The 8580-nt window shown below is 39.0% G+C and overlaps 1 protein-coding gene across 2 annotated transcripts in view; it reads right to left on the minus strand.

Moving 5' to 3' along the window:
* Positions 1 to 6333, minus strand: part of cnot6l.S (CCR4-NOT transcription complex subunit 6-like S homeolog) — a 58882-nt gene extending 52549 nt beyond the window's left edge. Inside the window, exon 1 of one of the 2 annotated variants that reach the window (XM_041576024.1) lies at positions 5886 to 6333. The gene's annotated coding sequence lies outside the window, so the exon portion shown is untranslated. 2 annotated transcript variants of the gene reach the window in all.
* Positions 6334 to 8580: the final 2247 nt, after the last annotated feature.

Genomic DNA, 8580 nt, shown 5'->3' on the forward strand with positions numbered 1-8580 from the left:
TTAAATGATTTCAGCTAAGCAAAGGTATGGTGATCTAAATCACAGGTTCCATGCATTCCAAATAATAGCTCCTATATCTGTATCTGAGGGGGTAGTTCTCTAGTACACAATGATCTTGCAGTGCAGGGTTTGTACAGCACTAAGAATCTCCTGGAACAGGACTGTTCTAGCTAGGCTCAGGCACTTATCATATTGTGTAAAGCAATGGCAGCTAAAACTGGGTAAAAAGCGATGTTTTATTTTATGTCGCCTGAACGCCAGATTTGATGCACTTATTTTTCATAATACATACACCACACCTCAAATAATCCATTAAAGTCAATGGGAACAATTCAAGTGGCCAGATTTGATGCAGTTATTTTTCACAATACATATACCTCACATAATGCATTAAAGTCAATGGGAATAATTCAAGTGGCAAGTAAGTTCCAATGGAAAAGATACAAAGAAAAAACGGTAATGGATGAACCATAGCATTTTCAAGCAACTGCTTCCATTCACACTAGACTTTTACACAATTGGATACAATCGCTTAAAATTATTACAAAGCAGTGTATTTTATTCTTGTTTACAGTGATGCCTGGTGAGGTGTAGTGTATTTTTTTTTTTTACACAGTATGATAAATAGGCCTCTTTAAGGGGTTGTTCATCTTCCAAACACTTTTTTCAATCCAGTTGCTTTTAGCTTATTCCCCAGAAATAGAGTTTTGTTTTTTTTATTCAATTACTTTCCATTATTTATTTTTTACTGTTTTTCCAAAATCTAAGTTTAATGTTCCTGTCTCTGGTGTTTGAGTCTGACAGCTCAGTAATTCAGGTGCACTCTAAACTGTTACAATTTTGCAACATTGAGTTGATACATTTCTCAGAAGCATCTCTGGAGTATTAGCAACTATTGTATCAATTCTAACAGCTGCCTGTAATGAAACCCAGAGATTCTGCTCAGCAGGTACAAAGATAAGAAATGTATCAACTAAATGTATCCATTTAGAACAGTTTACAGGGTCGACGACCCCCCTCCCAGAGCTGCTTCAGAAGGTAAAAAATGACAATTTACACTTCAATATTAGAAAAAGGTGACACACAGAAAATAGAAAGGCATTGGAAAAAGTCGTTATTTCTGGTGATCTATCTGAAAACAACTAGTTGTTTGAAGGTGAAGCACCCCTTTAAGAGTTCCAGCAAGTGCAATAAGGTTCAATTAGGTGTAAGCACTTTGCCTCACTTTCCTTCCTTTTAAAAGGGGTGGTTCACATTTGGGGGTAACTTTTAGTATGTTATAGAATGGCCAAATCTAAGCAACTTTTCAATTGGTTTTAATTATTTATTTTTGATAGTTTTATAATTATTTGCCTTTTTCTTCTGACTCTTTGGAGCTTCCAAATGGGCGTCACTGACCCCATATAAAAAACAAATACTCTGTAAGGCTACAAATGTATGGCTATTGCTACTTTTTATCCCTCATCTTTCTATTCAGGCCTCTCCTCATATCCCAGTCACTTATTCATAACAATGCAGGGTTGTTAGGGGGATTCGGAGCCTAGCAACCAGATTGCTTAAAATGCAAATTGAAGAGGTGCTGAATAAAAAGCTAAATAATTTAAAAACCACAAGTGGTAAAAAATTAAAACCAATTGCAAATTGTCTCTGAATTTCACTTTCTACATCATACTAAAAGTTATTAAATGTAACTTTAATTTCAAGCAGAGCCCTCCCACTACTGCTTTAAAACTATGAAAATGCAAACATACTTGCTTCAGTGAAATTTCATTGTCATTAAGTCATATTGGTGTTCCCCGCAAAGGAGACAAATACACAAAAAAACATTATACCGAAAAGAGAGCAACTGTCTTGACAAGAAAACCATTAGTATCTACACATGAAACTAGTAACTAGATTATTGCTGAATAAATTACAGAAAAAGTTTAATAATCCTTGATAGATGGGCCCTGTTGCATACTATGGATAAAGCATTTTACACAAGCAGAGGAGAAGTGGTAGCATATATTAATGAAAACACAACAGGGTGCACACAAATAGTATCTAAGGCAAGACCCCTTAATTACAAATAGATATTCTCAGAAAAATCATGCTAACAAATCATGCAACCTATGCCATTTTTACATTTGATTCTTAACTTTGCTTCGGTTTGAATGAACAGGATTTAATTTATCAAACCTATTCTACAAAGTGTCAATAATAGGTGAGACACGCATTTTAAAGAGATACTGTCATTTTCAAGCTGTATCAGTTAATAGTGCTGCTCCAGCAGAATTCTGCACTGAAATCAGTTTCTCAAAAGAGCAAACATATTTTTTTTATATTTAATTTTGAAATCTGACATGGGGCTAGTGCTCTGATAAACTTCAGTCACTCTTTACTGCAAGTTGGAGTGATTTAACCCACTACTTTTTCCCCCCAGCAGCCAATCAGCAGAACAATGGGAAGGTAACCAGATAGCAGCTCCCACAAGATAACAGCTGCCTGGTAGAACAGCACACAATAGTAAAATCCAGGTCACACTGCGACACATTATTACATTGAGTAGGGAAAACAGCAGCCTGCCAGAAAGCATTTCCATCCTAAAGTGCTGGCTCTTCCTGAAAGCACATAACCATAATGACCTGAAATGGCTGCCTAAACACCAATATTACAATTTAAAAAAAAAATACATTTGCTGATTGAGGAATTAAATTTTATATTGTAGAGTGAATTATTTGCAATGTAAACAGTGTAATTCAGAAATAAACTACATCATAAAAATCATGAAAGAATCCCTTTAACAATGTCCTATGGAGAAGGGGAAGGGGGGGCAAAGAAAACACCTGAATTGGAGCTGTGCATCAAACACTGTTGCCTAAAAGACCAATTCTAAAATCACACTTATCAGAAAAATCAATATGGTTAGAGAACCTCCCTCACACGCAAGCATACAGCCTGAATGATACCACAGACCTGCACAAACAATTTCAGAGGCAACAAAAGGCCAGTATTGAGGGGGAGGTGGGAACAGAGGAGGAGAGAGAGAGAGACATAAGCTTGCACAGAAATAAAATGTAAGACTTTATAAGCCAAACCCACTTATTAGAAAAATAAAAGTGCAGAGTACTGAGAAAATGTACTTTATTTTGTTATTGCCTTGTGAGCCTATGCTTTGTGTTCCTGCTGCCACCTCCCCTTACTTCCTACAGCTTCCACACACACACACACATATACACATATACACACACACCATGTGATATATATTTAGACAAAAGCGTACACAAGTTATGCAATCACCAAAAGGCACTGCAAGACAATTATGTTTTGCACACGTTTTCTTTGAAGAAAAACACCATGTTTTTTGATTTACGATTAAAGCACAGGATTTATTAAACACATTAAAAGCATCATGCCTCACAAACCAAAAGAGGCAGCTGTAAAGTCCTTGGATTCCTAGCAGGTCACTTATATAATTTCTATTAGGAAATATTTCATTTACAAAACCCACATAAAATAGAATACATTCTATGCAGTGGACACTAATTTAACTTCCCAGAGATATATTTGCACGAAATATAAATGGAGTTTACATTGTTATGCAGAATAACCATCTGGGGGTACAGGTGGTACAACTGTATTGGGCTGAGTCACTGTGAGGGCTCTAAAAAAAAAATTGTATCCTTTAGTAGAGGAGGCCTAAAAGACTGGTGTTTTTATAGGCCTCTAGAAACAATGGAGTCCCTATGGCAGCCTGGGGAGAATATATTAAAAGAAAAACACAACGTTGTGGACTACGTTTTGCAACAGTAGGTAATGGGATCCGTAAACAGTACTCATACTTTCTTAATGTGGCCTTAACAAAAAAAAAAAAACACTGTCAACCAGCAATTAACAGTTTGGAAACCAGACTCCCACCTACCCTGAATATACATAACTAGAACTATACTAGTAAAGAAGCTTTAGGGGCCCACTTGGCTCCAATAGTCGCCATAAATAATTGTATTTTTCTCCTCAAAGAATGTGCAGAGAAGGGGCTTAAAACACACTACTACTGTGCAATTTTCATTACCCGTTTTGCTACTGTATGCCTTTATTAAACAAAGGTGAAACAGATTGAGATATAAGTATAAAACTCAAAAGTAATGGCTAGATGAAACAGTCAAATGAACTATACACCATCAGTAGGGATAATCAATAACAGAAATACTAAAGCTACTGCAAAAGGGTTACACAGCTGTGAAAACAAACCAAGGCCCTCATAATAGATGCGAAACTATAACTATCAGCATCCCTCAGAAGCAAAGAATTGTCTTGGTAGATACAATGCTGAAGTCAACAACTAGACTTGCATATTGGATTAGGGCTACATAATAATAATGGCAAAACCTTAAAGCTTCTCTCAAATTCCTCAATTTCTTGCCATATAATTAACTTTGTGCTGCATACAACATTGTAGAAAAACATAGCTTGCAGTTTGATCTAGAGGTTTGGACGCTTTGACTTACTAAACCATATATTAAGGAAATTTTAATCAAAAGCGCTGTGGTGGTCACTTTTCTATCCTGGTATATTAATAGGACTGACTTTTCCATTTACTGGGTGGGGGACTGAAGATTTTCTTTCATGTGCAGTCTTTATATTTAAAAAAAAAACTTCAAGGGTCAAGATATGACATTTGACAAAGGGCGCTGCCCGAAACATGTTGTGTACCTCTATCCCCAATAAAGAAGTTTTGAAGTCCAGTTGCTGCCTTGGATTTGTCCCACACCTCCACATATTTCTAAAGATATGAATGGACAAGACCTTAAGCTGGCCATAGACGCAAAGATCTGATCGTACGAATCAAGGATTCGTACGATTTTCGGACCGTGTGAGGAGAGTCTCTGCATTTTTCATCCAGCGGAGATCGGTTGTTTGGTCGATCAGACAGTTTAAAAGATTTCTGCAGGCTGCCGATAATATCTCTGCATGTATTGCCTATCGTATGATTTTCAGAGGACAACTGTCACTAGCTTTTGTCGGACATAACTTTCGTACAATTGCTGTCAGGGGCAGAACATCGGCTGATCTGTTCTTTTACTACGTTATTTGATCGGAACGGTTAGTGGCAGGTCGGGAGATGGGGGAAGTCCGATCGTTCTATGATTCGTACGATCGGATCTTTGCGTCTATTGCCAGCTTAAGGGGCAGAAAAATAACCCAACACAATAGCAAAGACTACGTTAAACCTAGAGGGGGAGTCAAAAAAAACAAAAAACAAAGTTGGAGTTAAAAAGCAAAGGAAAGATAAAAATAAAGAAAAGGGAAAGTTACCACAAAACAATTACTAGGTGACAAAAATTGGTATTTGAATAGGATTTCAGGATTCTTAAAGGTTTACCAAAAATGAAATACAATAAGAAAATGGACGAAAGCAGGAAGGAAACTTTAGTCCCATGCAGTAAGCTGCCCCCAGCACCATACAACTCGTGCAATGCCAACAGAGGTGACTGGGGGATGGGGATTCACTACCAAACACCAAAGAGAACAGACACTTCACCACTACTCGATGGCTGCCTAGAGGCAGGTAGTTGCTGGGTGTTTCTGGAAAGGCGCACTAATTGGCCTCCATGTTTTCCTGTATTTACATGGAACTACAATCCCTGGCATCCCAGGACGCGGCGGTAATAGTTTAGACACGGCTGCAAGCAACAGCAACTTACACGCCAAACATGAATGCCCAAATTGCGGCCCTTTACTTTCAGTTGATCTCTTACTACCAATTAGCTATCGCTAGCCGGGGATAGTGCAAAGAAAGGGGAGCCCCTCCGAGGGAGAATGGTTGGTACGGCCTGTTCAGGACTCCGCTCTGTTCCACGTGCACACACGGGCATGCCAAGACAAAGCGCCGAGGCCACGCTCACCTGCATTCAGCGCCGTGTTATCCCGGGTCCGTAGCCTCCTTGCCTTGTGTTGTTCTCCGTGTGGGCCTGGGTGCTCGCTACTTGTAGGGGTTGACAGTAAATACATGCAGGCAACAGGAGGGGTGAGAGGTGGCCAGCCGATGCTAATCCTCTCGGTTAATGAGAAGATCCGACAGCCGAGTGGCGCTTATTGCTCCCTATCTCACGGGTCCCTTCTTTGCATCTGGGGGTTAAAGCAAAACTCGCACCTCTCTCGCTCCCCTAGGGCTTCCTTTGTCTCCGGGCCGCGTCACGATGGGGGTTGAGGCGCACTGGGGCAGAGGGGCAAGCCCGCTGTTGAGCGGATGGATATAAATATTGAGATGAATAATAAGAGTGAGATGTGTGTACACAGGATCTACAAAAGGGGCGTTTACATGAAGAGGAGGGACATGATGATGACAGCAATGACGACAAAGGAAGAGGAGGAGCGGGACTGGTGCTGGGCCCGCTTCAGTTATTATTAGCATGCTGGTTTACGTATCACGTGCAGCTTCCATACATGCTTCTGATCACCGATCAATAATAGAACTATAAGCATGAGCTGAGATCCTCCTACCTGCCAATAGTCCCCATCGTTAGCGCCAAGGTAGACATGGCGTCTAGTAAGGGAGCCCAGATAGTAGATGGATTAAAAAATAATGGCAGGATCCAGACCCTTTATGCGCAACTCTGAAAAGTGTTTTTTCTTAGTGAAGCTGCTTTGATTGGAATGGCATGTTCGAAAGATCGCAAAAGTGATTGTGATGCTGTCATTTTATAATTGCGCTAACAGTACTGCTGCTTTATATTGGTAGTTGCAGCAATTTAAATCTGTAGTGATGATTAGCTTCTCTGAAAGATACCCAATATGAATTTCTAATGGCTATGGAGAGGTGTAATTAGGCCTGTGTTGAAACAACCCTGCTAATAAAGGCATTCCAAGCTCAAGGAGCTAAGGTCAGGCTGAGACGATGGAGAACCCAATGTTGCTGGAATATCAGTGCCCATGAGCCATTCTGTCTTTTTTATGGGTTTCTGACAAGTAGGGTTGTCATCATTCTGGAAATTAATTCCAGTCACCCTTTTTTCCCCTCTGCTTATAATGTTGATATCAATAATCATTACTGCGCTAGTCATCAAAGATCAATATGACATATTTTTTTTTCAAATAATGTTCCTTTAGTCATTATTTTCACATTTATTTAATAATACACATAGAGTTAAATCAATGGTAAATTCTAAATACAATGTTTTTGTACACTTTGGAGTTTGTTCTAGAAGGCCACTAGTAAGTCTGGAGTACCAAAATTCCTCAGACAAATCTAGAGTACAACTTATTCCAAGTTGAAGCTGGCATAGGGTTTTTGCTGTTTTTAACTGTACTTTGATGGCATAATAATTTCCAATTCAGAAAGATGGAAAAAAATTTTACCCCAACTTTTTGATGGGAAAAAATATTATTATATAAGTTTCCAGTAAACAATAAACAAGTTATGGTGACGTTTTAGGGAATAGAAAAGATGTTTGAACACGGCAAAGACCTTTAGCAAATAAACGGCATTGGAAACCATTACATCTGCTACTAGCCCTTTCAATTACACATATTGCAAGTACATAAGGCCATTCGCACCAAAGCTCATGTGATAAAGTTGGCAAGGTAGGAGATTCAGTGATTTATATTTGTAGATGCTTGAAATGTTATGACAAAGTGGAGGTCATTTATCAACACTGTTCAAATCTGCTCCTGGATAGTAACCTGTGGCAAGCAATCGCAATGTTCTCTCCAGGAAAAAATATTGCCTGGGCACAGAAATACAGGCGGGTGGTGATAATCTGTTCCCTTCCTCCTCAGCATGCACTGTAATAGAGCATTATGTTACTGCCCTGATGCACATTTGCTTAGTGTTGCTAAAAGAGCCCAATGTAATTATCCTACCGCACACCTGTAGTTCACCAATCCTGCAAGCTGGTGGTGCGTTCCTTCCGTTGACCCGGCCGGGTCCCTTAGCAACCAATGTGTAAAAGAAACGGATCCGCACACACACCGATTAGTGCTGCACTAATCGGTGTGTGTGCGGATCCGTTTCTTTTACACATTGGTTGCTAAAAGAGCCCAGTTTGTTTTTAGGTTGTGGACTGACTACTAGGAATTCTGTATTTAGGGGCTGTTTCCAAAAACAGTAACTCTAGTTAAAATTCTTAAAAACAAGGGGTCTTACAGATCATAAGTTTACTATGGAACAACAGAAAATAAAAAGTATTAAACAAACACTGCTTTGCAAATACATTTACAAATATTGTTATTGGAAAAAGTCTTTACAATTACATTTTCAATCATTTGGGCCTCCTATAGAATCCATGCGAGTTGAAGATATTTATATGCAGAAGTTTTTCCAAGATCACAAATACAATTTTTATTTTGGAATGTTTTTTATGTTGATACATAGAGGGTAAACAAACAAACCATCTACTCAGCACCCACAGCTTGTTACACTTTAAAAATACAGCATCACAAAAAAGAACTTGAGCCAACTGTCAGAGTTGTATTAATTACAGTATTCTTTCCTTCTGATGGCCCCCAAAAGCACTTCTGAAAGATCAGAAAATAGCAGGATGCTCTTCGTCCAATGTAGCCATATGATGCATGACACTTATTTGGCTCTCGAGCAGAATG

This window comes from Xenopus laevis, chromosome 1S, assembly GCF_017654675.1.
Source record: "Xenopus laevis strain J_2021 chromosome 1S, Xenopus_laevis_v10.1, whole genome shotgun sequence".
Lineage (NCBI taxonomy): Eukaryota > Metazoa > Chordata > Amphibia > Anura > Pipidae > Xenopus > Xenopus laevis.